The sequence below is a fragment of the Gopherus flavomarginatus genome, chromosome 8, assembly GCF_025201925.1.
Source record: "Gopherus flavomarginatus isolate rGopFla2 chromosome 8, rGopFla2.mat.asm, whole genome shotgun sequence".
Taxonomy (NCBI): domain Eukaryota; kingdom Metazoa; phylum Chordata; order Testudines; family Testudinidae; genus Gopherus; species Gopherus flavomarginatus.
Genome location: NC_066624.1, coordinates 48,331,153 through 48,346,886, shown reverse-complemented (window position 1 = coordinate 48,346,886; position 15,734 = coordinate 48,331,153). Strand labels below are relative to the sequence as shown.

At 51.4% G+C, this 15,734-nt stretch overlaps 1 non-coding gene across 1 annotated transcript; it reads left to right on the top strand.

Annotated features, from left to right (window-relative positions):
* The first annotated feature begins 15,131 nt into the window (after nt 1-15,131).
* On the top strand, nt 15,132-15,204 carry TRNAG-CCC (transfer RNA glycine (anticodon CCC)). Its single transcript has one exon. It is a non-coding gene; the product is annotated as a tRNA-Gly (tRNA).
* Nucleotides 15,205-15,734: the final 530 nt, after the last annotated feature.

The window sequence follows — 15,734 nt, the reverse complement described above, 5'->3', positions numbered from 1 at the left end:
GTTTCCAAGGGAGGGTTTATGGGCCTGAGCGTTAAGCTCCCAAACCCAGTCACTGTTTCATTGTATTCATTAAGTTTGCATTTTCCCCTGTTCCCCCAGCTTTCTGTACCTTTACCCTGACTACACTTACCTTTGTTTGTGCCAAACCACCTTGTCTCCTCTTTATTTTATTTACACCTCAGAAGGAAGGAGGCAAAATCCACTGGTGATAGAGACAGGAGGGAGTCGAGTTTGTATCTCCTGAGAAAAGGGGCTTTTTCCTTTCCTATTTCTCCCCTACCATTTCTAACATTTTCCTATGAAGCGTTGCCTTATTCAGCTTGAGGAAACATTAGCTTTTAAGATAAAAACTACGAAATACAGAACTAGAGACATTTTTTAGAAATCTGGGATTTAGACATTTCATTTAAAGCCGGGGGGGGTGTGTGTTGGAGTTTCTGAGAAGGTTTTTGTTTGCAAGAAGCAACATTGTTGTGTCTGTTATTGTACCAAGTGGGGAGATGGTTGTCTATAAAGGAAGAGTCAAGACTAAATGCATCCAGTGAGAAAGAGATTTGAACCCATGCATGCAGAGCACAACGGATTAGCAGTCCATCACCTTAAGCACTGGGCCACCTCATCTGAACTGTAACAAAAGGAACAGGAGGAGAAATCTAAGGCCAACAGAGATAGGGACACTAAGGAGTTTTTAAATACTAAGCGTAAGCAGGGTCTGAATGAGCTCCCCCCTCACATCTAGTGAGGAGCTGGGGAAAGACTTCAGGAACAGACCGTGTTTGCATAGACACACCTACTCTGCCTAGCTATGCAGCATGATGGGGCCGCTTCCCCAAAATGACCAGTTTGGGATGGTCTTGGGTTACAAATCACTTTAGGATTGAGTGGAATAAAATGTTATTCTCCTTCCTGTATGAGTGAAGGGCAGCAGAACAGACCTAGTCCATCCTGATGGAGGGGTAGATGGGTGAGGAACAGCTTTTATTGGACTGCAGAGAAGGATTGAGGACATCACGCTAAAACAGTGGTCCCCAAATAATTCACATTGTGCCCTCTTAGCCATGGCTGTGGCCCCTCGGAAGCCACGGTCGAGAAGCAGGGCTGGGAGTGGGGCTGTTGCTTGCTGGGGAGAGGGATGCGGACAGGGGCAAGGGGGTCATCGCTGGGCTGGGAGCCAGAGTCCCAGACTGAGGGTGGGGTTGGGGAAGAGCTGGGACAGAGTGGGGCTGAGTGGTGCTTCCTCCCTGCCCTCCATGGGGGCTGACTCAGGCTCTGAGGTGCCCCCATGAATGTTCCTTTGTGTCTCCCTAGGAGTCATACCACACATTATGGGGACCACTGAACCCTACTCGCTAAGCAGGGGCTAGTGATGCCAAAGCCCAGAGAAAGGGAGAACAAGTGTGGGGGCCCCAGCACCAGAACCATGCACCCCTTTCTGTCTGTGGCTCTGCCCCCTTCCACCCATAGCCGCATCCACTATCACCTCTGTTCCACCCCTTCCCCCACCAGCCCCACCCTGTCACTCCTTTACCCCTGCCCCGCTGCGGCCCTGAGACCAGAGAAGCTCCGTACCCCTGCTGCAGCCCCTGGGCCGTAGCAGGGAGTGGGAGCTCCTCCAGCCCTGGGGCTGACATAGGGGAGACTTTTGCATGGTGGCCTAATTTGGCCGGGGTCCCAGTCATGGGCCCCACTGTCACCTTGGTGATGCAAGGTTTGGGGAGACTGAGCCCCCCCGACCTCCATTACGTGCCGCCTAGGCTACCGCTGCTCAATGTGGGGCCAGTCTCCCTGTGTTTTCTGCTGCTTGTGCTGGGGAGCCTGGCAGGCACTAGGGGTGGGGCCCCCAGCAGCCACCCAAGGCTCCAGGGGGTCAAAGGTCACCGTGTGGCAGTGCAAAGGTGCTCACTGCTCTCCCCTGCCCCAATGCTCCTCCATGGGCCCATAGAGGGTTGGGGGGAGTGAGGAGCAACACTATGTGCTCCATGCGTCCTGGTCACTTTCCCCACCTGGGCTGTGCTGTGAGGGGAGCATCAGAAGCTGCTGCTCTCTGCCCTCCCCTTATGCAGCCCAGCTGAGGAAAGTGACCTGGATGCAGGGAGCTCGGATGACGTCACTTCTCATTTCCCCACCCCCACAGCCCCTAGGGGTACCCGGAGGAGCAGCATCCTAGGGAGGAGCAATGCTAGCTTCTCCATGCACACAGATCACTGTCCGCACGTGGGTGCAGGAGGGGGCGCAGGGGTTGGGGACAAAAGAGCGGGGGAAGGGTTTGGGGTGAAGGGGGTGCAGGAGAGCGGCAGTGGGTGGTGGCACAGGAGGGGGTGCAGGGGTTAGGGGTGAAGGGGGTGCAGGAGATGGCAGTTGCTGGTGGCACAGGAGGGGGTGCAGGGGTTAGGGGTGAAGGGGGTGCAGGAGAGGGGCAGTGGCTGGTGGCACAGGAGGGGGTGGAGGGATTAGGGTGAAGGGGGTGCAGAAGAGGGGCAGGGGTTGGGGCGCAGTGGTTAGGGATGAAGGGGGTGCAGGAGAGGGTCAGTGGCTGGTGGCACAGGAGGGGGTGCAGAGGTTAGGGGTGAAGGGGGTTCAGGAGAGGGGCAGTGGCTGGTGGCACAGGAGGGGGTGGAGGGGATAGAGGTGAAGGGGGTGCAGGAGATGGCAGTGGCTGGTGGCACAGGAGGGGGTGCAGGGGTTAGGGGTGAAGGGGGTGCAGGAGAGGGTCAGTGGCTGGTGGCACAGGAGGGGGCGCAGGGGTTAGGGGTGAAGAGAGTTCAGGAGGGGGCAGTGGCTGGTGGTACAGGAAGGGGTGCAGGGGTTAGGGGTGAAGGAGGTGCAGGAGAGGGGCAGTGGCTGGTGGCACAGGAGGGGGTGCAGGGGTTAGGGGCGAAGGGAATTCAGGAGGGGGCAGTGGCTGGTGGCACAGGAAGGGGTGCAGGGGTTAGGGGTCAAGGGGGTTCAGGAGGGGGCAGTGGTTGGTGGCACAAGAGGGGAGTATGAGAGTTAAGGGCAAAGGGGACACAGTGTAGGGGTTAGGGCACAGGAGGGGGCAGGATTTGGGGTGAAGGAGGCACAAGGTTTGGGAGTGCCGGAGCTAGGGGTTAAAGGGAGAGGTGGATCGTCTAGGGGCGATGGGGAAGTGCCAAAGTCTAAGTTTTACCCAGGGCACCATTTCCCCTAACGCTGATCTTTGGTAACATTTCTTGCTGGGACGGGGAGGGGAGAGAGATGAGGCGTTTTCTCTCTGTTTCTTTCCTCTCCATTTTTTGCTCCTTCCTTCCAATAGCTGTCGCCCTCTGTGTGCTTGTAACCAAGAAAAGAGCCGCAGGCTGAGCTGATTCAAATATTAATCCTGTGGTCGTTTTCCACAACAGCCTCAATAGGTCCCTGTGATGGAATGTAAGGCTACATCTAGACTATCCACCGTATCGGCGGGTTAAAATCGATTGCTCGGGGATCGATATGTCGCGTCTCATCTAGAAGCCATATATCGATCCCCGAGAGCGCTTATATCGATTCTGGAACAACACCAACCCCAACGGAGTTGCTGATTTGACAGGGGGAGCCGAGGACATCGATCCTGCACAGTGAGGATGGGTGAGTAATCCGATCTTAGATATTCGACTTCAGTTACGTTATTCACGTAGCTGAATTTGCATATCTAAGATCGATTTCCCCCATAGTATAGACCAGCCCTTAATGTCTTCATAGCTTCCCCCTGCAGGAGAATGGCTGTTTGATCAGCTGTTTGCCTTGCTGTCTCTGAGGAACTGGTCTGTGGGTGTTCCCCAGAACTGTAACTTTTTCAGTAATATCATACTGTAAAATCTCACAATTTTACATACAGTGTTACTACACATTTTAACAGGAGGATAATATTCAGTAGGTTATGCGTTTTCTAATGATATCTCACAAGCCATACTGGGTACAAAATTGATCATAATTTTCTAGAAGAGTGAACACAGGGGTACAGATTGACACAGTGTCTGTGTGTGTGTTCCCAGCAGATATGTGGGTATTTCAATCCCTCCTAAGCACAATGTTTGGCATCTACAAGGACCTGGGGAACTGGTCCTGGGAATTCACTAGTTTAGCAAGTGTGAGACTGCATGAAATTGTGAGACACTTTGGTATTAATAATAAAATAATATAATCTGATAAAATTGCAGTGAATCATGCTAGGTATACCATGTAAAGTGTCAGTGAAAATGTTATGATTTGCCAAGTATGATAATTTTGTTTCTATGTTTCTATCACCTTTGTATTGTGAGTTACAGATATGTAAGGTATATCTGTATTTCCAGACTTGTGCAGTTTTTCTGGGTGACACCTCCAGACATATTGGCATCAACATTGCCTAGCATGTTTGATGGCCCATTGAGTGTCATCAGCTGTACAATGAACACATGGACCAAGGGGATACACCTATTGAGTCAGCAAGATATGCCGGGGTTTGCCTGTGTAATGAAACCTCCAAAGCTTTTCCATGCCATGTGCTGTGAAGCTTGTGTTTGGGACACAGGAAGTACAAGCCACATGGCAAAAGGAATATAAAGCGCAGCTGCATCATCTCCATCTTGTCTTCAATCCCCCTTCCTACCTCTGGAGCAACTTCTCTACAAACTGAACCCTGGAACAAAGGACTGAATGACCCATCCAAGCTGTGGATGCGTTCCAGACAGACTTTCAAGCCAGCAACTCACCAATACTGCTAAGAACCTGATATATCCATTTTGGAATGTATCTGACTGCTTTTCCATTTAAATTCTTTCTGTCTTTCTTTCTTTTAAACCTTTAGTTTAGATGCTAAAGAATTGTCTGGAAGGATGGAATTTAACTTCATTCTTTCATTTGTTCTTTCTTCTAAACATTTAGTTTAACTGCTAAAGGATTGGCTGGCAGCATGGTATTTTGGATGAGATCCAAACCTGGGTAATGTGGCTAACCTTCTACCCACCCACTTCCTGGATCCAATTAGGATCACTCTCCTGCTGCTCTCCGGCCATGCTGTATCACAGTGAGCAGAGTTTTGAAATAACCTCTCACTGTATGGGACCTAGTTGCTGATTAGGAGTCAGAGAACTGTCATGCAATAAAGGGGGCCGTGTGATTTCTTTTTTCAGAGTCTTGTTAACCAGTGTGTGGCATCAGAAGCACAGTTTGTGACTGGTCAGTGAGTTTAACTTCAGTGTTAACCACCAGTATGGGGAGCATCTGCTCTCCCTTTTTCAGCCTGCTCTGACCTTGGCATTTTCAGTGAGGATTGCCCCAGGCAAACTAGGTAACACTAAGCACTGAAGGTAAATTAACAGAATGTTTTTGATGATCAAGTTGTATGAAATCAACTGAACTCCTTTGTTTTCTTTCATCTGAGCGGAGTTTCTGGTTTTCCAACGTGATATGATCTCCCAGCTGGAACAAGGGGAAGAGCCATGGGTCCCAGAGCTCCAGGGTTCAGAGGAAAGAGAGATCCTGAGATCTCCCTGCACAGATGAGGAAACATTAAACCAACTCAGAATCTGTAAGTGCCTGAAGGAAACATCTAGGATGCCCTACAAAGCTCTTGGGAAGTCTCTCAGTTCATTATTGTCCATAGCAGGGGTCGCATCCGCAGGGTAAATATAGCTCAAGCCTTCCTCTAGATGTTAGCAGACACTGGGCAGTAGCTTTCTCCCTTCCCCCTGTGAAGTTGGATGGGATGTGAAGGCTGAATTGATCCCCTCCTCTCTCCTGTTTAGGGGAGCTGAGTTCCTGATTTTTATTTGTCCTCTCTCCAGCACTTGTTTTGGTTTGGCCTTCCCCTTTCCATCCCTGTATGAGGTTTCTGTCTCTATCACAGCAGGTGATGCAATGACGTGTGAGGTTCAGCACAGACCAGAAAAAGAGCAGGGAAACCAGCCAGGGGAGAAAATGGATAAATTTATTTCCTGTCAGGGAACTCAGAAGGGCCTTAAGGAAACCAGAATACAGCAGGAAATCTGCAGGGAAAAGCAAAAAAAATACATGTGCTGAGTGTGGGAAAAACTTCACTTACAGATCAGGCCTTTCTCAACATCAGAGAATCCACACAGGCGAGAGGCCCTGTGAATGCAATGAGTGCGGGAAAACTTTCAGTCGCAGCTCGCACCTTATTGGACATCAGAGAATCCACACATGGAAGAGATCCTATGAATGCACTGAGTGCGGGAAAACTTTCAGTCGCAGCTCACACCTTATTCGGCATCAGAGAATCCACACACAGGAGGGGTCCTATGAATGCAGTGAGTGCGGGAAAACCTTCAATCGCAGCTCTGACCTTATTCAGCATCAGAGAATCCACTCGAGCAAGAAGCCCCTCGAATGCCGTCAGCAGGCCTGCACAACTCGTAAAGTGGTGAGGCAGAGAAATCTCTGTATTAACTATCTCTATAAATCTTTATAACGTTGCATTGTGCTATTTTGTATCCAGTATCTTTATCTTTATGACATTTCATACGGCATGATGTTATTTTGTAATTCATATGACTTGGCATTGTGCCTCTCTATTTACATACAACTTTATATTAGATCTCTATATAGAAAATTGGTAGAAAACTTTGTATCAAATGTTATAGCCCCTAAGGATAGTATAGTTAAAGTAAAAGAAAACATGTGCCTTTTTGCTAGAAGTAGAATAAGATCTTCCCCCGCACTCTGTAATCAATTGCTCTATTGACTGAATGAGGTGTGAATGAGTGAGGCTTGGAAGACACCCACCTCCAGACAGCTACAACAGTTGAAGAGGGAATGGGAGCCAGAGCAAAGGACAATACAACTTGTCAAGTGGGCCGAATAAAGAAGAGCAGACATATTGATGGCCTCAGGGATTAGAAGCAAGCACCTTCTTTAGAAAACACCCTCTTTGAGCAGCATTGGGACAACACCCAGAGAAAAGCAGCACAAAGACCAACGGACGCAGACCCAGATTTTGAATCTGGTCTAAATTTGCATAAGAGGGAAGCTGCTATAAATGCGAGGTGTCTTGCAGAAGGACCCCGGATCTCGTCTTGTCACCATCGGACCATCGATTTGGATCGGTAGAAGCCCGGCTCCACCCCTCCCCCATCTAACTCACCTGGCCAGTGCAGTTAAGGGGAGCAACTAGTTGGTAACAACAGCAAGACGGAGTGTGTTTATGTCTGTGTGTGTGCGTGAATGCATGACTGTGATATATATCTCATGTGCATATCATAGAGTATTAATTGATACCTGTATTACTAATAAATGTGGCATTTTGCCTTAATCCCCCTGAAAAGTTCCTGTACAGTACTTTGAGTAAAATAGCAAGGGCCACAATACTCCAAAGAAAACAGCTGAGGACCAAAACGCCCCGGCCCTGCGGAAACACCCCCCACTCAGGACCTCCCAGCCTGGCAGAAACACCCCGCCCAGCCCTGCAGAAACAAACCCTCCTTCCCCAGCGCCGCCCCACCAAAACAGCTGTCGGTCAAAAAGGAAGGTTGGTGGTGGGGAGGTGTTACTTGATGTTAAATCAACCAGGGACTCCCAGCCAAAGAGGTGGCTGGGAGCCCTCAGGGTCAAATTAAAGGGCCTGGGGCTCTGACGACTGGGGGAACCCGGAGCTTTTCAGGGCTGGGGCAGGGATTTAAAGGTCCCAGAGCTCCTGCTGCTGAGGGGAGCCTGAGCCCTTGAAATCCCAGCCTCACTCCATCCCCTGGAGCTGCCGCCAGGATTCAAAGGGCTCTGTGCTGCCTGCAGCCACAGGGATCCCTGAGCCCTTTAAATCTCAGCTGCTGCTGGGATTCAAAGGGCTCTGGGCTGCCCGTGGCGGTGGGGAGCTCTGAGACCTTTAAACCTCAGCTGCGGCCGGGAATCTCTGCGAGCAGCCCAGAGCCCTTTGAATCCCGGCCGTGGCTGGCAGGCCGGCTTTAGGAAGTGCGGGGCCCAATTTGAACATTTTTGGCGGGGCCCCGCAGGGATGATTGGGGAAAAAAAAACCTTTCAGTTCTTAACAACCGGTTCCCTATAAAAATTTCTGCCACAGTATGTATTTTTTGTACCAGTAGGGTTACCATACGTCCGCATTTTCCTCCCAGATGGCGATTTAAGAACCAAAAAGCCTGACATGTCCGGGAAAGTACAGATGTATGTTAACCCTACCTAAAAGTTCTTTTTTAAAAAGATGGGTCTGAACTAGAAATGAGCTCTGCCACTCCCTTAGGGTGTGCTAGGGTGCACATGTGTGTGTCCCAGCTGCTCCCTGCCCATCTCATTGAAGCAGGTGTGCAGGGTTACTTCCCTCGGAACTGCAGGGCACCAGTGAACATGGGGCTGGCTGGAGGTGGGGGAGGGGGAGGATGCGAGAGGTAGGGTCTGGCTGCAGGCTGGGCAAGGGGTGTGGGGCAGGCTGGAGACAAGAGGTGTGGGGTGGGCTGGCTGGCTTCAGGCAGGGCCACAGGGAGGGTGCGGCATGGGTTGGCAGGGCTGGAGACAAAGGAGTGTGGGACTGGCTGGCTTCAGGCAGCGGGGTGCGGCAGGCGTTGGCTGGAGACGGGTTGGTGCAGGGCTGAAGGCACGGCAGGGGTTACGGGGTTGGCTGGAGACAGGACAGGGGGTGCAGGGCTGGTGCGGGCAGGGCAGGCAGTACGGCAGGGGTTGGCTGGAGACAGGGCAGGGGGTGCAGGGCTGGTGCGGGCAGGGCAGGTAGTGTGGCAGGGGCTGGCTGGAGACAGGGAAGGGGGTGCAGGGCTGGCTGGAGACAGGGGTTGGTGCAGGGCTGAATTCAAGGCAGGGGGTGTGGGGCTGGCTGGAGATGGGCAGGCTGCAGGCAGGAACTGGTGCAAGCAGGGCAGGAGATGCGGGGATGGTGCGGGCAGCTGGTGCAGCAGGGGCTGGCTGGGGACGGGCTGCCTGCAGGCAGGGCAGGGGGTGCAGGTACAGGGGGTACAGCCCATCCTCTATGGTGAGTGCCTCCTTCTCCTCCTCCTCTTCCTCCTCCTCCCCCCTCTCCCACTAGGGTAGCAGCAGCAGCCTGGGGCTTGGGGGCTATTTCAAGGGCCCGGAGCGCCCCTGCTTCCACTGCCTCAGCTCTGTAAATAGCCGTGGGAACCCTGGGGAAGCGGCGGGGCTCCAGTGGCTATTTAAAGGGCCGGGGAGGTAGAAGCAATGGGAGTCCTGGACTTTTTAAATAGCCCCCAGAGCCCCTCAGCCATTCCCAGGGCTCCAGCAGCAGGGCTCTGGTGGCAATTTAAATGGCCTGGGGTTCCAGCCCCTGCTGGGAGCCCCAGGCCTTTTAAATTGCCCCCTGGGGAAACTGGGCCACCCTGGTACAGCGCACTGGCTTTTGCTGGTACTGGGGCTTGGGTGCAGGGTCCTCTTAGGAGCGAGGCCGATTCAAGGGAATTGGTTAAATTGGCCTAAAGCCGGCCCTGGTGGCTGGGATTTAAAGAGCTCTGAGCTCCCCGCCCGCCTGCCCAGAGCCCTGTAAATCCTGGCCGCGGCTGAGATTTAAAGAGCTCTGGGCTCCCTGCGGCTGCGGGCAGCTCAGAACCTTTTGAATCCCTTCCGCGGCTGAACTTTAAAGGGGTTTGGATTCCCCGCGGCTACGGGCAACCCAGAGCCCTTTGATTCCCGGCTGCAGGACGCACAGTGAGACTTCACGGGCCGCACGTTGCCCGTGGGCCATATGTTGTGCAGGCCTGGCATGGAGGGGCAAAATAGGTAAGAAATTTCCGTGGCCTGTCACTAGCAAATAGTAGCCACCATGGATCCTGCCAGAGGTGGCTACATCTTAGCACTGTGGGAAGCAACCCTTCACGGAGACCATTTGTCTTGTGGTTTGGGATACTTCTCAAGACATGCTGCACTCAGAGTGACCCCCTCATCCTGTGCCAGCTGGAGAAAAGAAAAGGGGCCAGCCAACTCTCCCACTACCAGCTGCGAACCACTGATCCCCAAACAGGGGGAGGCCTCTGGCTTTGATGTGTATTAAATATCAGGGTGGTCTCTTTCTTTGGCAAATATCTAACAGAGCTAAAAGAGGGAACAAATGATCCTCAAAGGAGAGGGGAAAGACAATCACTGGGAAATTTAATCCCCTGCAACATCCAGAATGGAGAGCGACTCAGGGCAACAGGTTACCCCAAAGGAAGAAGTTTTGGGGATTTAGAAACATAAGGAACAGCACAAAACTTGAGAGGATTGTTAATTGACATTTGATAATGACACAGAGGGAAAACCTGAGCTTTCAGATCAGTGTTCAGAAATGAAAGACAAAGGGTAGAAATCAGAGATTTTGGATCCATTTTGCAAATTATAGAGAGGAAAGTGGAAAATCAGAGGGATTTTATATCAGTTGTTGATAGGAGGTAAAATCTAAGTGTTTCACATGAATACTTGACAAATGAAAAAAGAGGAAATGGGCAACATTTGCAAACATTTTGTGTTCAATAATCTGAGAAAAGGTGTAAATCTGAGATATTCTTATTATTTTATAATTAGAGACATTAAAATCTCAGGGCATATTCAATTAGAAACAGACAACTAGAGAGAAGTGGGGCAAATGTTTAGGTTATTTTATTTGAATCTTTGAGATTTGCAAAGAAATTGTGTCACAAACTGCATATTTGATAACATGAGAGGAAAACACCAAGATCTGAGGGGAGAGTCACTTTCCTGTCAGGTCCCAGTGCTCCCTCCCCCTCCCCCTCCGGGGTCTCTCACTCACTGGGGGCTCCAGGCGGGGCTGGTGCGGTCAGAGCCTGGGGCTGCCTAGGGGGCAGGTCCCAGCTGGAGAAAGCCCCCACCCGGCCAGGATAGGAATGTGCTACTGGTAGCAGCCTGGGGCTGGACCCTCTCTATGGGGGACACTTGCTCCCCCACCCCTTCCTGGCCCTTCCCACGCCCTGTTGCCAGCAGAGAGTGGCCCCCCCAGCCCAGCCCAGAGGTGTCCCTGTCTCAGGCCCCCCCCAGCCTCTGCCCAGTTCAGAAATAACTCGGGGGAACCATTTCCCACCTACACAAGGACAAATCACTGCAGGTGAAAATGGAGGGAAACACCCCAAACCTGAGATCTGAACCGGCCATTGGCAAAGGGGAGAGAAAATGGGGCACAATGGGGGGAGGGGAACAGGGAACTTCTCAGGGGTTTGAGGGAAGGGGGTGTCAGCCTGGATGTTGCTTGTTGCTCTCTAGGGAGAAAGGGGGCAGGACAGGAGAGGAGGGGGGTCTCCATGGAGGGGGCAGTGGTAATTCCGAGGGGATCTCAGCCCTCCCTTTTTCTCCCCGCTCCTCAGGGGTCACCTGCTCTTCTCCCCTCGCCCCCCGGCCATGTCCCGGCTGCACAGACATTTTCCATCCATCCCTTTCCCAGGTCTCCCCCCTCCGCAGCCCCCGCCCGACCCCACGCAGGGGCTGCTAGGTGTAATGCATGTTCAGTAGGGATTTCTCCCCTACTAATGCTGGGGTGTCCTTCTCCTATAGATTAGCCTACTAATGATCTCATCTTGGTGCCATGTGTGTCAGTTCATTGCCATGGCACTCGTGTGCTTAGACATCTGAGGATGCTCTATAGAAAAGCTCCTTGAGTGAGGTGATCCACAGGGAGTAGCTCAAAGCTCCAAAGTACCTGGCCAGGGGCAGAACATTGGCACAGCAAGGGCGGTTTGTGGCAGTGACATCACAAAGGCCTTTTGCAGGACCTCACACTATTGGTCAAAGACTATTGGTGAGCAGGTGGTGACCTCACAGAGAGATCCTGACATCAGTCAGGGGCCAGGGGCTAGGGAAACCTCAGAGACCCCTGTGGCTTTGCTTCAGCAAGTCTCCTTCTCCAGGTCTCTGTCTGAGGACTGAGAGAGTATAAGGGTTCACGGACGTGAGCGCCAGGAGAAACCTCTTTCCAGTTTTCTCCTTCCCTTGTAGTGATTTTACTAGAAAACAGCCGTCCCTGTTTAGAAGGTAAGAGCCCCCTGGAGGTGTGAAACCTGTTCAGTCTGATCCATCTGGTGAGAGCTGAATTCTAGGCATGGAAAACATGAACTTAAGGAGGCAGAATTTTATTGCGCACCTGGGATTTTGTCCCTTAGAATCATGGGGACATTAGGGTTTGTCCTTTGTGTTTCACCGTTTCCTCCATCCACCTGTCCCTCCCTCCTTTCTCTTCATCTCTTCTTTTGTCCTTTCTCCTGTTCCCCTCCCAACACCAGGACGAGTGTTTGCGTGTGTGTTGCGGGGGAGTGCTCTGCAGCTCTCACTGTGGGAGTTCCACCCAAAAATGTAAGGCTGAAATAGTGCTCAGGCAGTCAGGGCTGGATTAACCTTTTGTTGGCCCTGGCACCAAACATATTTGTGGGCCCCAGTGTAGTCACTGTGGGCTCCGAGTGTGGGCCTGGTGGGGCAGTGCCATTGGTGCCTTCGTATGCCCGGTACTGAACCTCAGAGACATTTTTCATTTTGATCACACACCTCTCCATGACTATATGCATTGCCATACACAGCTGCCTCAGCCCGCGGGTTTTCTTATTGAGCTGTACACCCATGTGGGTTTACCAGTGTCCACAGTGAGCAGAACTTTCATAGTGACCAAGGAAACTCCCCACAGATTTATCTCTTTCCTCATTCAGACCTTCTCTAGCCATGTCTCCAGTACCCCCCCATGTCACCAGTCACTGCATGTGGTCCTAGTCTCAGCTCAAAGTCCTAAAGCCAGCAGACACCTGATCAATTCTGACAGATCCCTCCCTCAGCCCCCATCCTGCCATGTGAGCAAGCCACCTGCAAACACCATTTCCCCAAAGTGAGGACTTAGCCCTTGGGAATCTGAAGACACCAGCGTCTCTCCCTCTGCTCCCATCTACATGCTAGTCTGCTACCTGGTCACCACCACCTCTCCCCATACTTGTTTCCTTTCTACTTTGGACATGCTCCCAACCAGCTGGAAGCTCCCTCTGCAAGTCTAACCTGCTCCCGCCTTCCCTGCTCCCCCGACATTCCTTTCCTACTGGTGACCTCTGTTCCTTGAGGTTAACTCTAGTGTCTTTAGGTGCTCTAGCTTAATGGCCCCAGGAGTCATAGAGCCACTTGCAGTTTCTCTAGCTACAGCCATGGGGCAACTGCCAGAGGCCAGCCTTAGACAGCTGCAGCTACTAGCCGCAGGAGCGGAGGCAATGCCAAGGCTGAGCATGCTTGAACCTTGCAAGGGCAGCACTAGGGACTCTAAATCCTCAGCACTGGCCCTAGGCAGCTGCAGACTCTGGAGTTAGGCACTTTCCTCCTCTAGGTTCCTGCATGGTTACAGAACTGCAGTAAAGTGGAACAATTATCAGCTTCTGTGATTGGAAGATGTCTGGATCCATCTAATAAGACTGTCCTACATAAATGAGGAAAGTTGAGGTGCCTTTATTTTTCTTTTGTTCCATTCTTTGTTTCTATGGGGAATTTGCCAGTGCAATATCACTGTCTTCCTTTTAAACAAACAAAACTAAAAAAAAAAGTGTAATGGCTGTTGAAAATAGCAATTCCAGCCCTCGTTAGCACTGTGAAGACCCCAACGTTTGTTGCTCAATTTTCTCCTACTTTTTCTACAGTAAATGACAGTGGATCAGCATATTTGATTTGGGAGAAATGAAGAAACAGCTGCCCATATTGAGCTTGAGCACTCCTGATTTTGAGGTGTTCAGATCTGGAAGGCAGGGGCTAGATTCCCTTTATGAATATTAGATACATCTGGAAAGGAAAAGTCAATTTCTATTTTCATGGCTCAGAAGTGGAAATCCTCCTGTCCTGTATCTGAAGCTGTCCAGGTCCAGTAGAGCCTCCCCTTCCTTACTTACCATTTTACCTTCTGGTGGGATCCACATACCTCCCTTGCCCAGCTTCAGATAGAGAGGGGCCCTGTCCAGTTAGTCCACCCAGTTCCATCTTTGGGGGCTGCCAGGCGAGGTCACACCAGCATCCCTAAGCCTGTCTGGGGAAGTCTTCAGAGGGTGCTACCTGGGCCAAAGCTTTCTACTCCTTGGTCACACCTCTTCCCTATTCACAGGTGGCACCCCCTTCCAGCAGCCAGCCCCCCAGCCACAGCAAGCTGCAGCGCATGGAGTCTCACAGCTTCCCCCCTCCCTTTCCTGTTGATAGCAGCCAAGGGAATTCTGGGAAATGTTCCTTCTCTGCTCCAAGGCAGGGAGCTGGGCAAGGAACTACAGCTCCCAGGGCCCTGTGGGGTCTCAGCTCCCCTACTGAATCCAGGCTGCTCTGAGGCTCCCTTTCTGCAGAGGGGAGGAAGTTACTGTTACAGGTCCCTTCAGATCTTGGTTCTAGCACTATCAAGTATCAAGTAACACGTATCAAGTTTGCGGACAACACCAAGCTGGGAGGGGTTGTAAGTGCTTTGGAGGATTGGATTAAAATTCAAAATGATCTGGACAAACGGGAGAAATGATCTGAAGTAAATAGGATCAAATTCAGTAGAGACAAGTGCAAAGTACTCCACGTTGGAAGGAACAATCGGAGGCCAGAGAAGAGCAGAAAGAAAGGAGTCACTTTGGGGGATTCTCCCTGTCATTGTCCCCAAGGCAGCTGTCTCAGGTTTACAAAGGTGTTTCATGTTCCAGCCTTTATACAGTCTCTCCTGGGAGTGCCCCTTTCATGGACTGGGCCTAGTTTTAGTTTTTGGTAGTTAACAATCTTGGTTTATTGTTCATCTAACCAGTATGTGTGGATTGAAGTGTGTTGGAAACTCTGTTTGGGATAACAAGCTGGTGCATGTCATTTTCTGCTGATGAAATGACAGACTTCATATGAGCTTGGGTCGTTCAGTAGCGTGCTGGACAGTGCAAGATGCACATTTCTGGGGGAAAGTTGGGCACTTGAGAATTTGCTGGTTTTCTCCTGAGGTGTAATTCATGAGTGGCTGTCTAGCAGCACTCAATACTGTGTAGCTGGGAGTGAGTTACATGCTGGAGACTGTGTGTTAATTGGCCAAGAGGGGCTGTTCTCGCGGGAAAACAGTGGAAAAGGTACACTATGCTGGAGGACTGAGGGGACAGCTATTTAACAGTCCAGATTGTACTCTGGGTAACATCACAGACACTCATTATGACAGAGCCTCTTACAACACAGAGAAAGTAAATCCATGTCCCAGAAATCGAAGACTCCAGACAGGTGGAGTTTCTGTAGTGTAGTGTTTATCACATTTGCCTCCCACGGAAAAGGTCCCTGGTTCAAAACCAGGCAGAAACATGCTGGCTTTCTTTTCCCAGATCCCCTTGTTATTCAGAAAGGGCACTCCTCCTGTTGGCCTGTCCCTGGGATAACTCCAACCCCTGCATGACAGAGGATGCTGACAGCAGTGGAGAAAGCACCTTCGTGTCAGGCTGGAGAACCTAGAGTAGTTAGACCAGTCACCATTTGGAGGCTTGTTTCTTGGCCACCTCTGCTGTTGGAGGTTGGCCTATAGAGGCTCTCACTTCCTGCTGGGCTCCTTTGCGTGACTGGCCAAAGGAGGAAGTGAGGCAGGAATGGGGCAATAGAGGAAAGTTGAGCTGAGGAAGGCAGGGAAGAAGCTGTGCGGGCTAAGTGGGGTTAGTAGAGCACCACCCTTCATTCTGCAAAGCCTGGGGAGTTGTGGTTGGCTGCTGGGAGGTAGAATCCTGTGCCTGCCTCTTGGCTTCCCAGGAGTGGCTACTTGCAGCCCAGGAGAAGAAGGGAGGTTCTGGGTGAAAGGAAAACAAGCAAAGCTGAGTCCAAGTGGAGAATGGCGGCTCCTTTAT